General features: G+C 46.6%; 1 pseudogene; it reads left to right on the top strand.

Moving 5' to 3' along the window:
• Positions 1–1,956: 1,956 nt before the first annotated feature.
• On the top strand, positions 1,957–3,542 carry LOC146719884 (ribosomal protein S6 kinase beta-2-like; annotated as a pseudogene).
• The last annotated feature ends 20,239 nt before the right edge of the window (positions 3,543–23,781 follow it).

The raw sequence follows: 23,781 nt of genomic DNA on the forward strand, positions 1-23,781 counted from the left end.
GATGTTCAAAAACTTATATTTGACCTTAATATTATAATTATTGTATTAAATTATTAAAATTAATAATTTAACATAATAATCCTTAATTGCTAATTATATGAGATGAACAAAATCCCTAATTAGATTGTGAATAAGAGATATTCGGGAACTCTTTGCTACAAAATAATAAAATTAAAAGTCAACATATAATTTTTTGACACTTTTAAATATGGTATGTACAAATATATAATTCTACTCTCGACGATATACTAATAAGGTCATTATAACAAAACGTAATACTAATATAAGTATTTTTCAACATATTAAAATAGAATTAGAATAAAATAACATTCATATATTAAAAAACTAAAAATTAAGTTACACGACTTAAGACTTAAGATGATGACTAATAAGGAAAACACATTGTATGTAAAAATAAATTATAATCGTGGTAACAAGGGTTGAACTATTAAGTATTAAATATATGTATTAAAAATTTATTTATTTCATAGACAGCATCAAATTCTGTCCTTTCCGAAATCATCGCAACTCTACTAAAGATAAATCTCGTACTACCGCCGGACGAGTTCATGTACATAGACGCTCTGCTTAGGAACGTATTAATAGTTACTGCTTGACCACTCACTAGCGATATGGCGCTGAAAACAGGTTAGAATGCTGGTCTCTCCTTCATTGGCCCCCCCCAGGTCCAGACCTATTGCGATGCTGTACGTTCAATCTGTGTTAACAGTCTTATGTCAAAAACGAAAGTGAATTTACCAAATGAAGAAAAGATTTTGAAATTACGCGTTCGCGAAAAATAAATTTTTTCAAGATGTGAGCAATCGCGTATTCGTTCGCGAACATAACCGACAAAAATAGTCGAAAAACCATACACGTATAAGTAAAACCGTCCAATATCTAACTAAAAAACTTACGCCACACACCGACATATACAAACATAAATATAAAGCGGAAAAAGAAGGAACACACAGCTCTTTCATAAGCGCATAAGCATATGCATAGAATTCGAATTGGTTCCTTTGATTTACAATCTGACGTTTATAGAACGCAATCAAGAATTCTTAATGTTGTAAAAAAACGTTTATTGGCGCCTATGCAAAAGTGTAGGTTGGTTCGCGTCGCATGCCCTACTGCTCTTTTTTACGTCAATGAGCTCGTATTGGTCCCATTCGAGGAGCGGCACCAATACGAGCGCATTGGAGTAAAATGAGTTACATGTTTGGGCATGCGACGTTACCAATCTTGTGTGCTCTCGCTTAAAGCAAAGTCGTGCTCCCCTGCTTAAATGCACTATGAAACCGTCCATAAATAAATAATAAAAAATAAATAAATAATAAAAGATTAAATAAATAATAAAAGATTAAGGTAAATAATAAAAGATTAAATAAATAATGAAGATTAAATAAATAATAAATAAAGTCCTTAAAATCCCTAGTCTCTAGACTTTGTAGGGACTTTTAGTGACGTCATCTTGTATGACACTCTGCCCTCTAGTATATTTGTATGTGGCAATTACTTCAAATTCACACAGTTTGCAGTAGAAACGTCAGTACACCTGTGGGTATGTTCTATATCGTCACGTCGGGAATTTTATATCAACCTGGAAAGACAGGTTATTTCATGCGTGACATCCGGAAACTTACATATGTGAACTATCGATATTGTTGAAAGCAACTTGGGAGTTTTCAGATTTTTTCCGTTCCACGATTTGTTTTAAAGAACTGGATAATACGATAAATCGAGAATATTTGTCTGCTACATCATTAGTTTACACATAATTCAGGTTAGCCTACTCTTTAAAACCTCCACAATTTCAGATTACAGTAATCTACACAAGCTTAGCTAACATTTTTGGTGCAATTTCGCTTCTGAAAGAAAAAAAGATGACAGATTGCGAACACGTGATTTCCTCACTTGTATAATTTTTCGATGTGAATTTTTGACGTATCCCAGAGAAGGCAGGGTATTTACATCGAGTTTCACGACGGGGATGCCACAAATCAAACGAAAAACAGATGACATGTAATCGAAAACCAAAAGGTAAAGAAAATAATTCTTGTAAAAAATTTTAAAATTTTATTTTTAAAAGTGAATCTTTGATTTCCCCCCTCCCCCGATAGCAATTTTTAAACGTCATTTTGACGTCGTAAATAAAAACCCACGTCATCAAATGTCAAAATGACGTCAAACAAAAATTATGACGTCGTTTGACGTTTAATGACGTTATTTGACAGACACAATTTGGCGTTCAATAACGTCGTTTTGAAAAGTTATGACGCAGTTTGCGGTTTTAAAGACGGTAAAAGTTTTTCAAACTGGGGATCATCAAATGTCAGACGACGTAATTTTGATGATTATTACGTCAGTTTTCTACTTGGGTCTTCTCCTCTTTTCTCCCCTATTATATATTATATATATATATATGTTTTATTTCTTTTTAGGGAATATAATCATGCAACCGTAAGCACTCTATTAAGTAAGTATTTTTGGGTTTTATTTGATTTGGGGAATAATTGAAAATCATTGAAATCGGTTTAAAATTTCTCTTCAGATCCGAGAATTTTGGGGAGAGTTCAATTGCGGGGCAGAATTTGAACCCCTGGTCAGGAAAGCTGGGCCCCAGGGCTTCGAATTATCAAGATCCTGGGGGGAGGGCGGTTACGGAAGGTCTTCCAAGTCAGAAAGGTTTACTGGCAAGGACAAGGGGAGCATCTTTGCTAGAAGGTACTGCGCAGGCGTCTATTATACGAAACAAAGGACAAAGCCACACCAAGGCCGAAGAAATTCTTAGAGGCGGTCAGCATCCGTTCATTTGTGAACCTCTGTAGCTTTTCAAAAACCCGGGGGCAAGCTGTACTTGATTTCCCGGAGTATTTATGTGGTGGGGAGCTTTTTTCACCTACCTCGACCCAGAGGGTATCTTCCTGGAGGGGCCCGCCTGCTTCTTACCCCGTCCGAGATATACTAGCGCTCCGCATTTTCACAATCAGGGGAAACAAATTTTCCCGGACTTGAAACCCGGGGAATACTTGCTCGACGCCGAAAGGGCCCCGTCAAGCTAACGGGCTTCGGTCCTGCAAAGAGCATTACAGGAGGGCAAAGGGGACGCACAAAATTTTGCGGCACGAAAAGAGTACATGGCGCCGGGGATCCTGACCCGGGGCGGCCGGTAAAGCGGTAGACTGGGGGAAATCTTTGGGGGCCCTGATGGTTTGACATGCTTACAGGAATGCCGCCGTTCACCCGGGGACGACAGGAGGAAGACCATCGAGAAAATTCCCTTTCGCGGCAAGCTAAGTCTTCCGCAGTATTTGACCCCGGACCCCGCACTCATACGGAAGCTCTTGAAGAGGGATCCCCAAAGACTGGGCTCCGGCTTTGGGGGACGCCGACAAACAAGAACCCCAACTTTTTCAAGCTTCAATTGGCAGGAAAGTGATGCGCGGAAGCTGGGGCCCGCCCTTTTTAAAACCGGGGCCCCAAAAACCCACCCACACGTCGCTACGTTGGACTACCATAGAAGAGATGATCATTCTTAAGGGGTTCCCGCTGGTGGATATAAAAAAAAAAATAAAATAAAAAATAAAAACAAAAAGAAAAACATAAAAAAAATAAACAAAATCAATATCGGCAATCCATATGCTCTCGGAGTGTTCCCGTTCGTGCATTTTAATTATTAAGAGTACGTTCGTCAATTAAGGTGTTCTTTTGCCAAGATTTTAATAAGTCGTTATTGCTTGAGATACATTGTTTATTGATCGGCGGCTGTTTCATGATTTTATCTGTTCGATTGTGTCACTCAACAAATTCAGTCATCGGACGCATGTATTATACTGGTCATAATGACAGGGACTTGTCCTTCCCGCTCGCGTTACAAAAAATATCTTTGTTGTCCATTTAAAAACTTTTTTATATCTATTTTTAGGAATTGCCTATGGTACACACAATTCGCGATGCCGTAAATATTGTTAACTTTATAACTGTGACATAATTTTCGGGCGTGTGTATTCCGTGAGTACAGGTGTCAGTAGTGGCCAAAATGACACAAGTGAAACCGCAGTGCATTTACCAGTGCCGATCGGAAGTGAAGGAGCAACGGAGCGGACGGGGAATATTGGGCAATAACGATAGGCAGGAACATAATTTGTAAATTATCAATTTGTTACACTTTCAAGGGGTGAATCTTTACAAATGTGATTATGATTGCAATGCTACAGTAATTTCTAGGAAATGCTCTCTCTTGTAATTTTGAAACGGACCACAGCCGTATGGTCGAAACTCATAAATGATAGTTTGTAACAAATCTAATAGACAGCCCCAAAGTTTTTGTAGTCAGTTTTTATAAATTACGTATCTTAGTATTTCATCATGGCGAACGCAATTTAAATATTTTATTGTTTTTATTTCTATCTGAATTTATTCACGCCTGGGTCTAATCCACGGCGTGTTTGATTGAAGGAAAAATATAGAATCGAAAGGGATCTGAATAGCTAGTTGGTAGAGCAGTTGCCCGAAAGTGAAAGGACGCGGGTTCGATTCCCGCTTTAGAGACTTTTCTTTGGGACCTATATTTTTCTCGCTATTTCTTTCATGTGTAAGTTCGAGATTAATTTATATATGGAACTAGTAATCTCAAACCAAGAGATACAGTCCGAGAATTAATTTTTTCGCGCTTGAGCTCTATTAATAAAATTTTATTTATTGTTTGTAAATAAGGATTTATTTGAATAAATTTTTATCTACAAGTTAGAAATACAATTTTACTCGAGAAATTTTTATATGTGGACGTACGAATAAATAATATGTTACATAAAATCTTATTCATAAATACCGTTATTCGTAAAATATTTTATTCGTAAGTACGGATAAAAATTTTATTCCAATTAAAATGGTATTTTTAATTGTGCAAAAAAAATTAATTGAAGGATTATTGATTTAAACGTAACGATAAAAATGTTATTCTTAACCTTATCTAAATAAAATTTTATTCCCAATAATACCCAACAGTGCTATCAAGACTATGTTCTTTTGCCGCGGTACGGTAAGACGGGAAATATGTTGATGAATTCTTTATGCAAAAATAATTGCAGAGAAAAGAATACGTGGTGTATTGAAGAAAAAAGAAAACAGGTAAACATTCCAAACACATAATGGCCTAATCACATGTGCATCTAGCCAGACATTTACACACACAGGACACACGCGCGCGATCATCCAAAAGAAATGTAATTCCACGGGCGGGCAAACTTCCGCGCGGGTATAGATTTGAGGAATGTTATGCCCGGCAGGTACTGTAATTTTCAAGCTCCATAACTCGAAAACTTACTTAATAAAAAGACATTTACTTATTAATGTTTTGAAAAGCTCTCGAGATGAGGAGCTACTACAAGAATAGAGAATGAATAGGTGCTCATATAAAAATTTCAAGATCAGATTTTATTATGACCTTGAAAACACTCTTCAAGGTCATACTGATATTTGCTATGTAATGAGTTATTTATGAAGCTTATAACTTTTGTCTGAAACATTTTTTATCTGTCGCGTCAGTTTTCGATATAATAGGTGTCTGAGACACATGTATAAAGGGTGCCGAAAACAGCCAGAGAGGAGACTTTGCGATTTTATAGAAAATTTAATTCGAAAAAAAATTTCCTGAATATGGATCAAAAAATGTCCTTAAGAGTTATTCTATAATTTTTTGCTCGTTAGAAAGAATGTAATTAATCATTGAACCAGACGCTATGCCAGAACCGGATCGCGTAATTGCGTAAAGCAGTTGCCACAGCGAAGTTGGTTTTCCGATACATCAATAGAGTCGGTCTGAATTGCGGTCAAGGATGATCCATTAGAAAATGATGGGTGTTCATGCGGGAAGCATTATCCAGTACATCAGAGGATCGGCGCAGAGGTGCGGAAATTAATACACGCTTTGATCTGGCAAAGCCAACGTGGTCATTTCTTCAAACGGAAAAAGTATATGAAGACCATGACTGTCGAAGATGATGTTGACGCCTTAACGCCCCCAAGCCTCCCAGAACCAGCCAAAATGAGGAGCGGAAGGAGAGAATGAACCCCCATGCGCACCATCTCGGCCGAGTATCGTCAACAGATTTGCATTTTTTTGCAGCGTCCCGCCACGTCAATGCGAGCTCTCTTTGCATTGAGCGCTTCAGGGGGGGGGGGGGGAGGGAGAGTTCTTAGCATTCGGAGTACAAACAATTTGGAATTCCGAGACGAAAAAAACAAAATCGCTTATTACACAGCCAAAAACGCGGAGTTGTGTAGTCGCTAACGCGATCACGGTGGAGAGCTCGCGTTTACCATACACATAAATAGACAACTCCGCCTTATGACTTTTGACAACCACGACCGAGGAGTACGGAGTGAATAGTCCCGCATAATCCCGCAGGACATACAAAGCGCGTACAAAAAAGATAGACGGGAACGCGGAAGTGGAGGCAGATTCCCCATTAGTTCGAAAGAGTACGTCTTTCTGCTTGTGCAATTCAACGCACGAGGTATTACGGAGCGAAATACTTGACGAGCTCTTGGGAGCCTATTTGGTCTTCGCGAAAGTAAATGTAATGTTAACAGTAAAACGGAATGAAGCGATCGTAAGTGTATATGTCGAAGAGTAATTTTACTAAGGGGTTGTGATGCTAAGATATCAGATGTTTTGTTTTTCAGGCGGCTCTGAATGCCCGCGACGCCGCAACAGCGTATCAAATCATTGTTCATCTAGGAAAGGATGGACAGAGCTTACGAACTCTTGCGGAGTAGAGGACGCTGAAATTGAGATGTTGCTCTTATTAGGAAAAATTAACTTGAACCTGCGTCAAAACCAGAAGAGGGACACGATCCAAGTAAGGTCGCGGTCGGGTCAAACATTATGTGGTTAAGGTTAAAGTCGGACCGAATGAGGGGTTTCAGGGCGATGACGACAACGTTTGACAAAACGGAGCATATATGCAGTGATGCGGAGTAGTTGGGGCCACGACAAATAGCGGTAGACAGATCCCAAACGGAGTACCCGTGTGAAGCTGGCCCCCCCAACATTAAAAAAAATTAACTTTCTATAGCTCCTTCAATTGCACATTGTTTATGCACATGTATGCACATTTCGAATTTTCGTTTGCACACCTCTAATAAAAAGTTATAACCAAAACAATTTTGGGGGGGGCCAATTCACAATAGCCCCCCCAATATGAGCAAATTTGAACCAAAATAGCTTAATCGATAGATTTCGTTGCACATTTCGAAACAAGTCCGAATTTTCGTTTGCACACTCTTAGTTTAAAAGTTATAAACAATTAAAAATTTATTATAGAGTCAAGTACGAGTAAAGTAGCTTAAAACATGAAGAATTGGGTATTACGTAGCGCTAGGAATAGTAGAGAAGCGGCCGGCGTCGCTGGCGATTGTTTTAGGCATCGCCTCTCCAACGCGCAAACGTGTGGAGGCGCGCGCCACTCCCATGCGTTTGGAGGGGATGCCTAAGCAATCGCCAGCGACGCCGGTCGCTTCTCTATATTCCTAGCGCTACGTACGCCCGAACTCGCGCTTTTTTTGAGAACGTTGCTGTAGAGTCCGAAGATGATCTGAGCGAAAGCGAGACTGAGACGCAAAGTTGAATAAAATATTGCATTTCGCATTCGTGCGTATACTTATTTTGAACGCCCTACGTTTCGAAATATCTTGTTTGTTTAGCACTGTTATTTCAGCGTATTCAGCAGCTAAAAGACTTTCGAAAAGAATTTGAATATATTTTTTTAAACTTATATCGAGAATTCGTCATTCTATCTTCTTTTAAAAATTGTTTCTGATAATTAAAATAAAAAATAAATATGCCTCGTAAAGCCTGCGTAACAGATAATGAAATATTTGAAGCCGTAAAAGATACGGACTGTTTTACAGTTTCAGGAGATCTTAAATCGCGTTCTGATCCTATATGGGCAGACATTTGCCGATCTTTAGAAAATAAAATAAAAATAATAAATCTATATTTGTACTTAAAGCAAAATAGAAATGACGTTTGTTCTCGTTTAGAGGATTATAAAGGCATTGTCACTGTACAAGATACAGAACATTTACTCTCTTTTAAGTCTCATAATACGAGTATAAATAACTCTAAACAGACAAAAGTATTGAAAGCGTTAATAGTGATAATGAACCCGTATACGTTCAAAATGGCAACGAATGTTCGACAATTTACAGCATAATTATTGATGCTGAAACATGGCAACACATAAGTCCAAAAACAATAACGTAACGTATAAAGAGTACGGTAGATATAACAATAAACGCATGTCATAAATAATAGCATGTCATAAAAATGATTGCAAGATGGCAATGCTTCCGTGGAAAAGCTCCACGAATCAAAGACTTTTATTTACGATGCGTTGGATTTTTGACCACCATCGATTCAAAAGAGCAATTTGAAGATATTCTGCACTCAATATTAATTGTAGCACTTAGTGAATGTGATGATAAGGATACTGCGTGTGCAAATAAACAGGAATTTCTATTAGAAATAATACGCAATTTTACTATTGATGAAAAAGAAAATCTAGATGAAAAAAATGATTTCAATGACAATGACTCATTAAACGAAATAGATGTTGCAATAGAGAATGACAATTCGTCACATTTTGATAAATTATGCGCTAGTGCAAAAGATTTGGCTGCAAAAAACGCATTCAGGTGAACGACCTAACGCATATTATTGTCCAGATTTCGTAACACCATTTATTTTATGAGATTTGCAACGTATTACGTTTTGTGGACAAATGTGATGGTGCAGAAAACTGAGAAATATTCTGTAGCTTTGTCGGCTAGATCAGAGGCCTATTTTAATGATATTAAAAATATCACATTTAGCGACAAAGGCAAGTCGATAAGAGCCGATAAATTTATTATCAAATATATTCGCTCTATTGAAAGTATCTGCAAAATTGAAAGAGCAGCGCTTGATAATCGCGCTAATATACAAAAGAACAATTCCGTGGAAGTAAACAAATTAAAACAAGATATTCATCAAACTAGCGTTGAAACTGATATATTAAATCTTGAGACATATTCAGACACTGAAGAAAATTGGCGTGGTTTGAACCCACCGAAAAAATTAAAAGAAGAAACCACGATAGACAAGGTTACAAGAAAAAGAGGGAAATATCTAACGGCTTGTCCAGTAATGAATGTTGTTGAATGAGCCAAGCGAGTTTTACTCGTTCAGCGGGCCGAATGGGGAGAGTGACATCGATGTCACTTTCGTGAACGGCGTGAATAGAGGGTGCCGGTATGAGTGGGAAATAAAGCCCGACTGGGGAGTGAGTGACCATAACGTATTGTTAATACGGATGGTACACAGAGAGAATGTAGGTACGAATGAGGGGATGCGTAGATGGGTGTGCAAGGACGTAGACTGGGAAGGATATATGTGTGATATGCGAGAGAGTGCGTTAGAGGATGCAGCGAGCGCCATAGACGAAGCGGATGCGCAGAGCTGTGTAGAGCGAATGATGAAATGGATCCATAGTGCGAATGATCGATGGATGAAGAGGTGTAAACCTGTGTATGCTAGGAAGCTTGTGTGGTGGACGGATGAGCTTGAGAAACTGAAGAAGGCTGTAGGAAGGAGCAGACGTGCCTACCAGCGTGCGAGAAAGAGGAATGGAAGCAGAGTAGAAGAAAGAATGAATGAATATAAGTATGTTTTGCGGGAGTATAAGGAGGAAATGCGAAGAGTGAAAGAGGAGAAATTGGAAGCGATTTGTGTGCGTGACTGGGAAGAGGGATCCATGGAGCGATGTGTATATAAGGTGTGCATGGGAAACGGTGATAGGGTAAGATTAAGTGGCATAAAAGTGGGTGATAGAGTGACGAGTACATGGAAAGAAAGCGCGGATGAGCTAATGAAGAGATTCTTCCCGGCAGCAAGGACGAACGTGGCGATAGACGCCAGGGGAGACGTGAGGGAGGAAGAGAATAAGCAGTTTGAATGGAGCGAAGTGGATGTGGCAGTGAGATCGATGAATGAAAGTGGGTAAGGCACCTGGTATGGATGGTGTGAGTGCTGAGATGTTGCGAGCGATTTGGCGTTGCTTGTCCCGGTATGGATGAAAAGAAGTATGATGTATGTCTGAATACAGCGTGTTCTCTCCCCGGCGTGGAAGACTGCGCGGGGTGGTAGTGTTATTGAAGTCCCCCGATAAACCTAGGTCGGACCCTGGTTCTTATAGGCCCATTTGACTGCTGTCCGTGCTGGGGAACGTGTTGGAAGCGAATGATGGTTGGAAGACTCGAGCGAACGATGTGTGGAAGAATGTGTGACGCCCAGTACGGATTCGTAAGGAATCGGTCGACCGAGGATGCATGGAATCGAGTGCATGACTGGGTGAATGGGTCGGAGAGAAGTATGTGTTAGGAGTGTTCGTGGACTTCAAAGGAGCGTTTGATAACATAGAGTGGGAATGTGTGATCGAGAAATTGCGTGAGGTTGAATGTGAAGAAATTGAATTATGGAAGAGCTATTTTACGGGCAGGCGTGTATGATGAGGGGGCGTGTGAACAGTGTGGGAAAAACGTAAAGCGTGGCTGCCCCAGGTCCACCCGGCCCATTTATATGGAACCCAATGAGGATGAACTGTTGTTTGGGGGCCCGCGTGAGAGTGAAGTAAAATGGTTGCGTACGCGATGATTGTTTTGGGGTGAAGGACAACCGAGCGGAGTTTGGAGAGAAAGGGCACAATTTGGGTAGAATGGTGTACAAAAGGGGAGTGAAAGTAGGGGTGAGTGTGTCTGAGAAAGACTGTGATGTGTTGATGAAAGGTAGTATGGCGGGACGAGGCTCCCCAAAGTACGGTAAAAGATAAATGCGTGAGGTATGCGAGGAGGGTGAAATACCCGGGGTTTTGTGAGTAAAGATAACTACGGTTGCATCTGGAGTGTCTGAAAAAATGTATAAAAAAAAAAAAAAAAAAAAAAAAAAAAAAAAAAAAAAAAAAAAAAAAAAAAAAAAAAAAAAAAAAAAAAAAAAAAAAAAAAAAAAAAAAAAAAAACCCCCCCCCCCCCCCCCCCCCCCCCCCCCCCCCCCCGGTGAGCCGAGAGTTTTGAGCCTAGCTTGACCTGGGCTATATCCTGACAGGCATGGAGTTTGAATGAATTTCTGTATAAGCGGGGGGCTGTCTGAGAGTGAGAGCTGTGCTGCGGAGCGGAGAGAGAGAATTAAAAACATGTGTTGGTTGAGTGTCCAATGTATGGTGATGTGGGAAACCTGAGTGAGTGGGGTGTGATTGTGCGAGAGAATGGCAGTGGGATGTGAGTGCATTTTGGGGGAATTTGGGGAAAGGGTATGAAAGTTTTGGGGGTATGCAAATTTTGTTTTTCAGAAAAGGGGGCGATGTAAAGGGGGATAAGAAAGCCGATGTTTGAGGAAATAGGCCGACCAGCCTGGGGTGTAGGCCCTCCGAAAGCTGGGAGGGTCTGGGCCCACGAAGACCCAAAAACCGTGATTTTGACTGGTCCCACGGGAGTGGGTTCCCCAGGGGGGTTTTGCCCCTCGTCCCGGAAATTTGAGGTGGGAAACGAGGGGGTAGGGTTTGAACCCGCAGGTGGTTGGGGTCTGGGGCCTCGGGGGGGGGAGCGCGTATCTGCTCGGGACCAGTCGCAACTGGTAGAGCTTTTGGCAGGCGCCGCCCCAACCGGTGGGTTGCCGAAGAGTTTTACTAATGGGGGCACTCTGGTATTTTCCTGGCCTGGGAAAAGATGTTTGGGCTTACCCCAAATTTCCCCCCCCCCAGGGGGGTGGGGTTGAAAGTTTCCCTGACAGATCCCGCACGTTTTAAATCAAAGGGACTTTGTTCCTATCTACTTTCCCAGGAGGTTACTGACGTTTCGACGTAGTACGGCATACGCCCCCGGGGCCCCCGAGGCCTTTTAAGCCAGGAGGGGAGGCATCGGTCTGGGGCTTAGGGCCCGCGGGGAAGTAATTGCGCCCCCGCAAACGATCCCCCGGGGGGCACCTGGCGAACCTCGTGGTATAAAATTCCCTTACCCAGGTGAGGAGGCTCGCCTGAGTGGACTTTTTTTTCCCATACTCGGGGATATACATGGAAAGAACAAAAACTAAACAAAAACAAAAAAAATTTGGGCTGTTTTTGGTTTTAAGTAAGCTGGCACAAAAGAACCGAAACTCGAACGCCGAAAAAAGAGAAAAAAAGAGAATTGTTTTTTTTTGCCGAAGGGATTGTAAGTAGATCACCACCCCCTTGGGGGTAGTCCCAAAAAAAGACATAAAGAGACGCATAAAGGGAAACAAGGCGGGTGTTCGAAAATGAGAAGGAGGTATGAAAGATTAGAACAGAGCACGGGAGAAAATAAAGTAGAGGAGATGATGGAGAAAAAGGGAACGCTCAGACATTTTTTTAAAATGAAACAACAAAATAACAAAATCTGCAAAAAAATACTATTGTCCAAAAATGGGCAGACTAGAAAATAGACTACTAATGTAGTTTTAGAAAAAGAAAAAGGAAGTGTTACCAAGTTTTGCGATTGAGGCCAAAAGGACTCTCCTATCCCAAAGGGGTTACGGCGGGGAACCAAGGATGCTACGGTGCGTAAAAAAAAAGAAAGGGGGGCAGATACTACGCACAAAGGTACTAAAAAACCATAAAAGAAGACAAAGATGCGAGAACGCATGGAAAAAAAGAAGGGGGTTTTAAAAAGGAATGACAAGTACAAAAAAAAAAGTGAGGTAAAGGGCAAAAGGAAATGAGGGGAAAAGGAAGTGGGGGAGGTGAATAAAAGAGAGGGGATTTTGTGAAAAAAAAAAAACCTAAAAAACAAGAAATTAAAAGTAGAGGACCCAAGGAAAAAACCTCTTATAATTTATGAGTAGACAGGGAATAAAGTTTGAAGACTAAAGAAGATTTCATATTAAAACTTGAAATCCGGATCAACAAAAGAAGAATACAAAAAGGTTGTGTGGGAGTAATTTTGACCTTCGGTCCTCAAAGCAACACGTGCTGGATTTAGAGAGAGTCGGGGTTTGGTTGTGAGCGCCAACAAAAGTCCTTAGAAAGGACCTTCAGCTCTCAGCCCAAGTTGTACCCCCACCTTTGGGTGCCCCGGAAAGGCATTTTTGAAATTTTAAAAACCGGTAGGTATCAAAAATTAAGAGGTGAAGGAAGTGCGCTCCTAAGGGTTTTTGGCCAGGGCCCCCTCGGTCATGGTGAGGGGGGCCCTAAGAAAGCCCGGGGTTTTTTCTTGGGGGGCTTCGGTGTCAATCCTTTGCCCCCCTACAGGGTTTAATTATGGGGGAAAAATTGAATGGGAATACTGTCCCGGGTTTCGGATGGCCCGGGGATGGGGAGTGCTCGTTGAGGGGGCCCCGAGAGGTGCGGGGCCCCTGAGGGGTGGGCAGGGTTTTGTAAAAACCCATATAAGGAACCAGCGGGGGTGAAGTGGAAGTAGGGGAAAAGGAAATGGTCACTGTGAGCAGTTTTTGGGCGGGTTTTGGGAAAAACATGCGTGGTTTGGTGTCACAAAAGTGTCACCCACACAAGCAACAGTGCAAAAAGTTGACCGCAAAAGGGCCCAGATGGTCAGTTGGGGAAACTAGACTCATGGCACGGGGGTTGGGTTTGAAGCCCTTAGCCCGGGGATTTTTTTCATTAACCAGTTTGGAGACAAGGGGTTCCCCCAATAGGGAGTCCAAGCCATCAAGGGTAAACGGAAACGGAGCCTTCCCGGTGAGGTTTGGGGGACTTTGCCAAAGATCCAATGCGTGCGCGATTGTATGATGGGGGCCCCGATGGGTGGTGCGGTTGTGACACGACCCGACACCTTCCTGGGCCACTGAGGCTAGACGACGATCAAAGGCCATACCTTTCCCCCTGAACAAAGTTTCAGAGGGTGCGGGACAAGATAAAATCACTCGTAGAGCAGAGTGGGGGTTTCCCGTAGCTACAAGGGTTTATCTTGCTGGCACGGCAAGAGATGCTCGACGGGGGGGAGGGTCGACTTTGGCTATCAAGAGAGGCTGGGATGATCTTCCTGGGCCCAAGTGCGCCCCCCGCAAGGGTTTTTCGGAAAGAAGCCTGTTCCAGTAAAGCGGGAGCGGGGAAGCAGAGGAGAAAGAGGGAGTGCAATTGTGCAATCCCTTACAAGAAGAACAAGAGCCCTGTTTTCGCGTACCCTGGGGCGACCGGGTGCGCGAGAGGCCGTTGGTGATTTTTAACTGTGGCGCCCCCATTATGGGGGCCTCCAGGGGTTTTGGGTTTTGGAAACATGACGGACTTGCGTGAGTCTTTTGGGGAAGCGGAAGGTGCGAGTGCTGGCCGGGGCCTACGTCAAGTTTGAGGGGTTCCCTCAAGGCTGGCGTGGCCTGCCAGGATCCAGTTTCTGTGGCGGATAAGACCTTGCTCGGGATCCAAAAAACCGCAGAGGTAAACAGGATTCCGAAAGGATGGCACTGGGGCCCGGAGGGGAAGATTACGCGAGGAGTGAAACGGTTCCCTCGATTCTTGTGCGCTTTTTTAATTGCTGCTCCTGGCAAAAAGACGATCCCCTCGTCAATCGCCACAACCAAAAATTTCCTTGAGAAAGGGGGGTTTTTGTCCGACCCGGGCCCCAGGGGCCGAGGGGGTACGCCCTCTCGAAAGATCGTTATAACAAGCACTTCACAAGAATTGGCAAAGAGTTTGGGCAGCCCCGAATTTCGAAAGCCCCAAAAGGGGGGGGCCGGGGGGGGGTATGTAGAAATCACAGTCCTTTCACCCTTTTTTGGGACGCCGGGGGGTTTGTGTTCTTAGTGGGTGCGTTGACTTGAAAGTTTCCAAGGGTTTTGGCACGCGCTATTCATACAAAATCTCGATGAGGGGGGGGCCCCCTGGGAGTTTAGAGGGCGGAAAGGGGTCTATTCGAATGCGCTGCCCCGGTTGCGGGAAGTGAGGCTGAGGAAGTGTGGGCCATCATGTTTGGCCGTGGCGGAGACAGGGTGATCCTTTTGTCGCCCGTTTCAATTGGTCTGATAGGCATAGGAATTTTTGGAGGACGTTGGCTTCGGTTGGGTGGGGGGCTATCAATGCGTGGGTACGCAGACGAATGTGCCTGGTTCTACCAAGATGGTTGCGGAAAATTGCCGGTTCGCCCGTTTTTAGCGAAAGGGCTCGAGAAAAAAAGCGAGAAAGACCGGGTGCGCCCATGGTGGGCGTCCGGCAGAGCAAGAAGGTGAAGGGGACCCCCACACTTTTTTTCCCGGGGGGGGGAGCGATGATCCCGCAAAGATCCCGGGTCGATGTTGGAGTATCTGGTGCGAATACACAGTGCTGGGGAAAATGCAAGCGACCACCCTTAGTCGGGGCCATCGAGAACCCACGAGGGCACCTCTTAAGCCGCAAAGCGGCTGAGGTGTTGCGGACTTTTCCCTTCCACGGTTTTACCGATGGACAGTGGGTACGGTCTCGGCCAAAACCCCAAAAGGAAAAGAAATCACGTACGCCCGGGGTGGGGCGAGGGTGCGTTTTCCCCATGATTTTTCCGGGGAAACCCTGCAGCCCCGATACGAGTGGGGGGGCCTTGGAATGCCTTTTTGAAAAATTTGCCCCCAATTTCTGAAACATAACCCGATGAGGGTTGTGTCGGGAAACTCACCCCCCAGGCATGCGCGGCTGCCGAAAACCCGTTGTGGTGGGCAGCTTGTTTTGGTTTTGGGGAAAACCCCAGATGGAGGGCGGAGTCACAGGTGACTAGAGGGGGTCAGAAGAGGGGGGGCCGGGCGGTGTGGAGGGGAGGGAATCAGGGGGGTGGCCCTCCCAAACCTGACCATTGGGGATGGGGCTGGCGCCGATCCATCCCAGGGCCCGACACGTGCACTATCCCCACAACGAGCTAACGCTCCCCGTCTGAGCGAGATGTTTCCGAGGTCGTGATGGGGCGAAAATCGCGTCGTCCCCGGTTGTCCCGAAACCCCGAGACGCCGGCTCATGGCCCCAACGGTTCAGACCAACGGGGGGAAAACCCCTGCGGCTGGACGGACCTTTCCGTAAAAGTTGGTGGCTTTTTTTTACACCCCAAAGAAGGGATGGCGTCTTGCGAAAACAAGCGTTTTTGGGGACTTGCCGGCCCCGGAGGCGGCCGACCTACCATGCAAGGGTGGTTTGACCCAGTGGTCGTAGACGCGCCAGGTATGTTGCAAAAAACCGCTTGGAAATTTTCCCCCAGCAAAAGGGGGGAAAAGTTTCCTCATGTAATAATTTTGGCAGCGGGGGGCCCCCCGGGAGGGGAAAAAAGGAAGTCCACGAAATAATGCTTTTTTTACCGCCCATTACTTTTTTCGTGGCAAGGGGGGTTTTTTTTTGGGCCCGGAAGGGGAAGTCTGGTTGGGGGGGTTTTTTTTGGGGGTTAACGTCCGCCCGCTCCGAACTTTGACCCCCGGGGTCTTTTGGGGGCTCGGCTGGAAACGTTTAACGCAAGACACGCCCTTTTTTAACGAGAGAAGACAAAACGTGGCCTATCTAGGGGGCATGTGGAGGGCGCGGATTGGGGGCCCCCCCATCATTTCGGGGGTTTTGGAATGTTTGGGTGAATGGCGAGGTGAAAAACGAATCCCTTTTAGCTAGTCCACCTTCAGACCAGGGTGTGCTGTGAACATAAACAGTAAAAGCTCTAAATCGCTGTCGGTGGGATTGGGACTGTGATTTTAGAGTCGTCGCGCCCCGTGGGAAACAGCCAAATCCCTCGTTTTAAATTAGTGACGCCCCCATCGCCCCCCCCACCCCTTCGGGCCCCTTCTCGTGGCCCCCCTGGGCCACGAGGGCCCCCCAACACCCGCTGCCCCTGTCCCTGTACCGCAACCCCCGAAATTCCCCATGCCACATGTGACGGCGTTCACACGAAGACCGACTCGGCCTCCATCGCCGACGTGCCACGAGGCCATCGTCAACGAGGAGGTTAAGCAGAGGGTTAAATCCAAAAAGAGCGACGAAGAGAAGGCATGATGGGAGGGAGAAGGCGGCCGCGGAAACGAGGTTTTGGAAAACAAAATGTTAAAAATGTCCCAAAAATTTTTGCAAAAGGGGTTGCGGCGGGGACAAACTGCGGACGGCAGGGGATTGGCAGGCCTTTTTGGCGGGCTCTTTTTTTTCCCCGGTCCCCCTCCCCCGCACCCCCCCCCCCTCGCCTCCTTTCCCATCCCGGCTGTGCTTCCATTTTCCGGTGGGGTAGCGCGGCGTTTTTGGGGGGCATCGGGATCCCTTTTGGGGGGAAGGTGGAAATATTTCCCCAAATGGCGGTTTTGGGTGCCACCGGGGAAATGGGCCCGTGGGAAGGTGTGTTCCCCCGGGGCCCGGGCGGGCCCCCGTCGAAACCTTTCGTTCGGATGGCCCCCGAGACGGGGTGCCGGGGCTTTTTCCCGGGGGGAGGCCGGGCCAAGGGTTCGGAGGGCAGAGCGGCTCGGGAAAACCCCGTTTCCACGAAAGGGGAAACTTTTATGGGGGTTACCCTTAAACCGAGCCATCCCCTAACCGGGGGGGTTGAGGGGGAGGTTTAGGGCCGTCCAAAGGGTTAACAGGGGGCCCTAACCCGTTTGGGGGGAAGCGGGGCCCGGTTTTCCCGGGGGAGGGGAGGGGGGGACCTGCCGGGATTCCGCAAACAAAAACTCCCCCCGTGGCACCATAGTTCCGGCCCGGACATGTGAAAAGGGCGGGTTTTGGGCGGCGCAATGTCCCGGGGGGGCTTTTAGGAGCGCCCCTTTTGTGGGGGTGCCCCCGGGGCGCGGAGGGGGGGAAACCCAATACCCCCGGCCCCCCTCCCCGCCCGGTCCGCCTGCCCCCCTTATAATATGGGATTATCCGGAGGCCACCCGGGTGAGGCGGGGGATGACCGGAAAAATCCTGATCCCCCGCGGGAGGAAGGGGGCACAAAACCCGGGCCTGGGGGGAGATCATGGGCAGGGGGGGGGAATGGAGCCCCCCCGGCCAAAAAAGGGAAAGGCTCCTGTGGCGGGGTCAGACCTCAGGGTGGGACAGCGGGAACGCCTTTTTTTGCACCCCCCGTCTTTTGGGGGGGGGTTGGGCCGGGAAAAGAATTAAAACCTAAAGCCCGATTCGGCGGCCTTTTCCCCCCCACTGGTTTTTTTGCGCCCTTTGGCCGTAACCCCCGCGTCCCCGGACGAGGTGGTGGCAACTCCCAGGAGGCGAGCCCGGTTTTGGGGGAAGCACGGAAAGGGGTGGGGGGGGCGGGGGGGGGGGGAGGGACAGGGGAAAAAAGGGTTGGGGCGTCGTTCCCACGGGGGGCCCCGGGGGTGGAAAAGGGGGGGGGGGCGATGGCGGGGAAAAGATGCGAGGGTTTTCTTTTGGTCGGTGGCGGTCTCCAAAAAACCCCCCCTGCCACCACAGGTTGGGGCTGTTTTTGTTGGTTGCAATAAAAACCCGGTGGAATCGGGATAAACCGCCCACCCCCGAAATTCACGGGTACAAAATCGCCAAAACGGGGCCCCCCTTTTGGCCTCCATCATCCCCATCGAACAGTCCGTTTTTGGGGTTAACCGTTCCTTGGTTTTTTTAAAAAGTTTAGCCCAACCCCACCGCGGGATCAAGTTCGGGGCTGGGGGGGCTTTTCCCCCCGCCCCCCAAAATAGGGGTTTTTTAAAAAAAATACCACCCCCCCAGCTCCCCCGGGGGGGAAAAAAAAGGTATTCAGTTTCCCACATTTTTCTCCTACCACAGCACGCCCTCGGCCCCTCAGACTAAACCTACCGGGACCCACTTTTTCATACAGCCCCCAAAAAGCCTTAAAAAGCTTTTTTCCCCCCGTTTTCCGGGTCATGCCCCCTTTCTTTCGCCCGGGGGAAGGTTCCCTTTAAACCCACCGGTTTTTTTCCCCCTCTAAACCCCTTTATCCACAATCTTTTCCCCCCCCTTTTCCCCCGCACATTAAAACCCATGGAACCCCGCCCCGTCCCACCAAAAGCTTTTTAACCCCCCTTGACCCCTTTTTACTCCCCCCCAAAAAAAAAATTTTAAATTTTTTTTTCTCGCTTCTTTTTCCCCCCCGCGGTGGCAGGTCCCTACACCCTTTTTGGTTTTTTGCCACCCCCACCACCAGCCCCTGCAAACCAGGGTTCCCCTTTTCCCCGACTTTCAAGGAAAACATAGAAAGGCCCCCCCCCGAAAAGGGCCGGGGGATCCTTTTTCGCCCTTCTGGGATACACAATTTTTCCTTCCCCCTTTTCCCACCCCCAAGAAGCCCTTTTAAAAAAACATCCAGGGACCATCCGTTTAAACAAATTTGTATCCCTTCCCAGGGGGGTTTTTTCCCTCCCGGACCCCCCAAAGCGGGTTCACCCGGGAAATGCTTTGATTTCCCCCCCCCCCATTTTGGCCCCGGGGGGAACGGAAAAAAGCTTGGGGCAAACAAAAAACCCCCGGAAAAACCTCAACATAAACCCGGCTTCCTCTCGTGCCTCCCCCGAAACCCCGGGGAACGCCTTTAAAAACCCCTTAGGGAAAATTTCTGGCCGTTACAATTGTCCCTTCCCCCAAAGGGTGATTCCCCAAGGCTCCCCCCCAACTCATTTCCCGTCCCCCTTCAAACCCTCACTAACTTTCGTACACCTCTGCACAAAAGTTAACCAGGTCTTTTCCCCTGTGTTTCACCCTCACTTTTTCAACCAAAGGGGAACGTCTATCGCCACGTTCGTCCTTGCTGCGAGGAAGATTCTTCATTAGCCTCATCCGCGCTTCTGTCCAGTAGAGTCAACTCTATCACCAAGTTTTTAGGCCACTTATTCTTACCCTACACGCTTTCCCATGCACCACCTTATATACATCGCCTAATGGATCCCTTTTCCCGTCACGAACACAAATCGCTTCCAATTCTCCTCTTCACTCTTCGGCATTTCCCCTTTATACTCCCGCAAAACATCTTATATTATTCATCTTTCTTCTACTTGCTCCATCCTCCTTTCTCGCCCGCTGAGTAGGCAAGTCTTCTCCTTCCTACAGCCTTCTTCATTTCTCAAGCTCATCCGGTCCACCACACAAGCTTCCAGAAACACAGGGTTTACACATCCTTCATCCATCGATTCATTGCCACTATGATCCATTCATCAGCGACTCTACACGCTCTGCGCATCGATTCGTCTATGGCGCTCGCTGCATCCTATAACGCACTCTCTCGCATATCACACATATATCCTTCCCCGTCTTAGTCTGCACACACATCTACGCATGCCCTTCATCGTACACATCTCTCTGTGTACCAATCCGTATTAACAAATACGTTAGGTCACTCACTCCACAGTCGGGCTTTACTTCCCACTCATCCGGCACCCTCCATTCACGCCGTTCACGAAAGGACATCGATGGCACTCTCCCCATTCGGCCCGCTGAACGAGTAAAACTCGCTTGGCTCATTCAACAAAATTCATCCGATCGCAATCATCCATTCCTCATCCCTCTACCACGCGCTCACTCTCTTTGCTCCTCCACCCTTGCTATACCACCCATGGAGAGACGGCATTCGCATCCATACCTATCAGAAGACGCTTTCTCCGGCAAGTCTCACATACTATGTCCATGTACGCCAAGTACGGCTCGATACACTTACATACTGGCAATACATGGACACCACATACATTTCGCCAAAGTCCCCCTTCAACCACAAACCTCACTCCAAGTTATCGTACACTCTCTCACGCAACATAACGTCTAACAGAGTCATTTACAACCACTGCTGTCTTTCACCCGTCCCACTTTGCCCACCACAATCACATCCAGACCTATGGGCAAGCCACCACACGTCCATGCTTTCATACGGTTTCTTTGCAAGCAGAGTGCTTACATCAATCGACGTTCAGCGCATCATCTCACCCAGATACACCATAACCGCCCAGAGTTCGCTGGCAGTTATACTGCACAAATTCACGCACCATTTCATTCGTCATTATCTCGCTTCTCTCTCTCTAAACTTTCTCACGTATTTCCGGACACACTTCGGAAAGACAGAAACGGTGATCAAATTTGCTCCCTTTCAGCTTACAGTTCTACACACACTTTCCTTTTACAATCTCTACATTATGTGCCTACACATACACATTTTTGGCACAGTCTTTACTTTCGCTGACATTGCGCATCATGTGCCCAAATGCCGAAGCACTGCATGGCCACCTCAGCCACAATGAAAAACTCTTTACCCTAAAGGCCTTCAATGCACAAACACTCGTCCGTCACTACAGAGAACATGTCTTATTGCACTCGTAATTTCGTAAAATATCACATTTCCGCAGGTTGCATCTTTCTTCGCATTCCTACTTCACAAACACGCACACGTTCCATAAATACTATCTCATCCACTCGCCCTTAAGCTCCCTCTCATACATTTCTCTCATTTAACACTTCAATCGCCATATCTTCGGCACATCGTACAAGATTGATCTTTGGCCTATCTTGCGCGGAGGCAGCTCAACCTTTAGGCCGCATCATTAAACTGACCAAACGCTCTTATTCTTTTCAATCACTCTCGACTCATGTCTCAATCGCTTACAACCTCCATTCTCACTTTCCTCACACGCTTCACACGCACATCAGTGACTGCTCCAGGCTTCATCATTCTCCTTACTTCCTCCACTTGTCACACTCGCACTGCATTATCCGCTCTCCACTATTAACGCATAACTCTTCTTTTCGTTTGCACTAGTTTCACATTCACTCATGTACCTTTTCAATCAAGCCTGTTTCAATATTTTTCGGCAACTCACGCTCGCATAGCTCATTCACCACTTCCTCCGTAGGCTAAATACCGACTAGCTCGAAGCATAACTCATCCAGTTTCCCCTTTTCTTTCATTTTTGCAACAACATTTTCTTATCTGTTCCTTCATATTTCCACAATGTCCGGTATTTTCTCACTCGCACTCTTTGAAATTTTGTTTCGTTCCGTAAACCGGAAGTACGGAGTCTCGCACCAATTACTATCATACACGCATCTCACTCATTCCGAAACGCTCTCATTCATCCCTCATTAATAATCAAGAACGAAAGTTAGAAGGTTCGAAGGCGATCAGATAACGCCCTAGTTCAACCATTAAACGATGCCAGCTAGCGATCCGACGAAGTTCCTACGATGACTCGGCGGGCAGCTTCGGGGAACCAAAGCTTTTGGGTCCGCGGGGAGTATGGTTGCAAAGCTTGAAACTTTTAAAGAATGACGGAAGGCACCACCAGGAGTGGAGGCCTTGCGGCTTTAATTTTGACTCAACACGGGAACCTCACCAGGCCAGACACCGGAAGGATTGCAGATTGATAGCTTCTTCTTGATTCGGGTTGGGGTGCATGGCCGTTATTATTCGCTCTTAGTTGGTGGAGCGATTTGTCTGGTTTACGATAAAGAACGAGACTTAGCCTGCTAAATAGGCGTACATTATGGGTAGGCGAAGGCCCCCGGCTCGGCTGGCGGGTTTTTACTACTAACGTACAAACAATCTCTTAGCGGACAGCGGCTCTAGCCGCACGAGATTGCAGCAATAACAGGTATGTGATGCCTGTAGATGTTTCGGGGCCGCACGCGCGCTACACTGAAGGAATCAGCGTGGGTTCCTGGCCGAAAGGCCCGGGTAACCCGATGAACCTCCTTTTGACTAGGATTGGGCTTGCAATTGTTCCCCATGAACGAGGAATTCCCAGTAAGCGCGATTCATAAGCTCGCGTGGATTACGTCCCTGCCTTTGTACACACGCCGTCGCTACTTTTAAAACCGATTTGAATGATTTATGAGGTTTCGGACTGGTGCGCGGCATGTACGGCATTGCGATATGTGCCGGGAAGATGACAAACTTGACATTTAGAGGAATAAAAGTCCGTAAAAAGTTCGTAGTGAACTGCGGAAGGATCATTAACGTCAGAGGTCCTGCCTTGCGTCGAGAGTCCTCTCTTTTGGGAGAGGACGCGCGCTCGCAGCAGTCGGCGACTGAATGGATAGACACGCATGAAAAGGCGCTCTCAGGAAAAAAAATAACGGATTGACGGAATGTGTTGGTGGTGTTTTGATTGATAAGACGGACGCCGTCGCGACTCTCTGACCGAAAGTATCGGCGCAGCGCAAGCGCGCCAGGCGTGTTCGAGCACGATTCGGAGGCGAGGACGCTTCCGCGATCACGCTAGTGTAAAAAAAAAAAAAAAAAAAAAAAAATTTTTTTTTTTTTTTCCCGAAAGTAGGTAGCGCTTGTCTCACCGTCTCTCCTCTCCGTACATCACACAAGACTGACCGGACTGCTCTCGCACTCTGTGCCGCGTCTCTCGGTGCGATTAGCGCTCGCGCGTCTTATGCCGAGGCGGCCCTTGCCCGCACACATAACGGTATTACGGAGAAATATACGGCGCGTCGTCGTCCGGCGGAGAGAGCATTCGTAATCCTTTACCTCTTTACGGAGAAGGGTTTTGAATCGCGAGCCGACCGCGTGTCCGAGTCCACGAAATTTTCGTAAAGCCGAAAAAAGGGGACCGGCGCTGCCCGCGTCTGTTGTACTCGTCGACGATTCCTGCCCCGAATTTCGTATATAAAAGGAGAAGGGAGAGCCGAGAATCTCGAACCCCGCGATATATCGTCTCCATTACACCAACTTTTAAAGGGGCCCCTTCCGTAGAGGGGTGCCAGGGCCGTGCGACCCGGTTTCGCGCCTGGGGGGGATCTCTTCCTTAAGTCGGGGTTCTTGGGGTGGAGCCCAAAATTGGGTGGGTAAACCCCTCTAAGGCTAAAAAACGACCACGAGACCGATAGCGAA

This window comes from Nylanderia fulva, unplaced genomic scaffold (assembly GCF_048542155.1).
Source record: "Nylanderia fulva isolate GAGA-0341 unplaced genomic scaffold, ASM4854215v1 Scaffold826, whole genome shotgun sequence".
NCBI classification, from domain to species: Eukaryota; Metazoa; Arthropoda; class Insecta; order Hymenoptera; family Formicidae; genus Nylanderia; species Nylanderia fulva.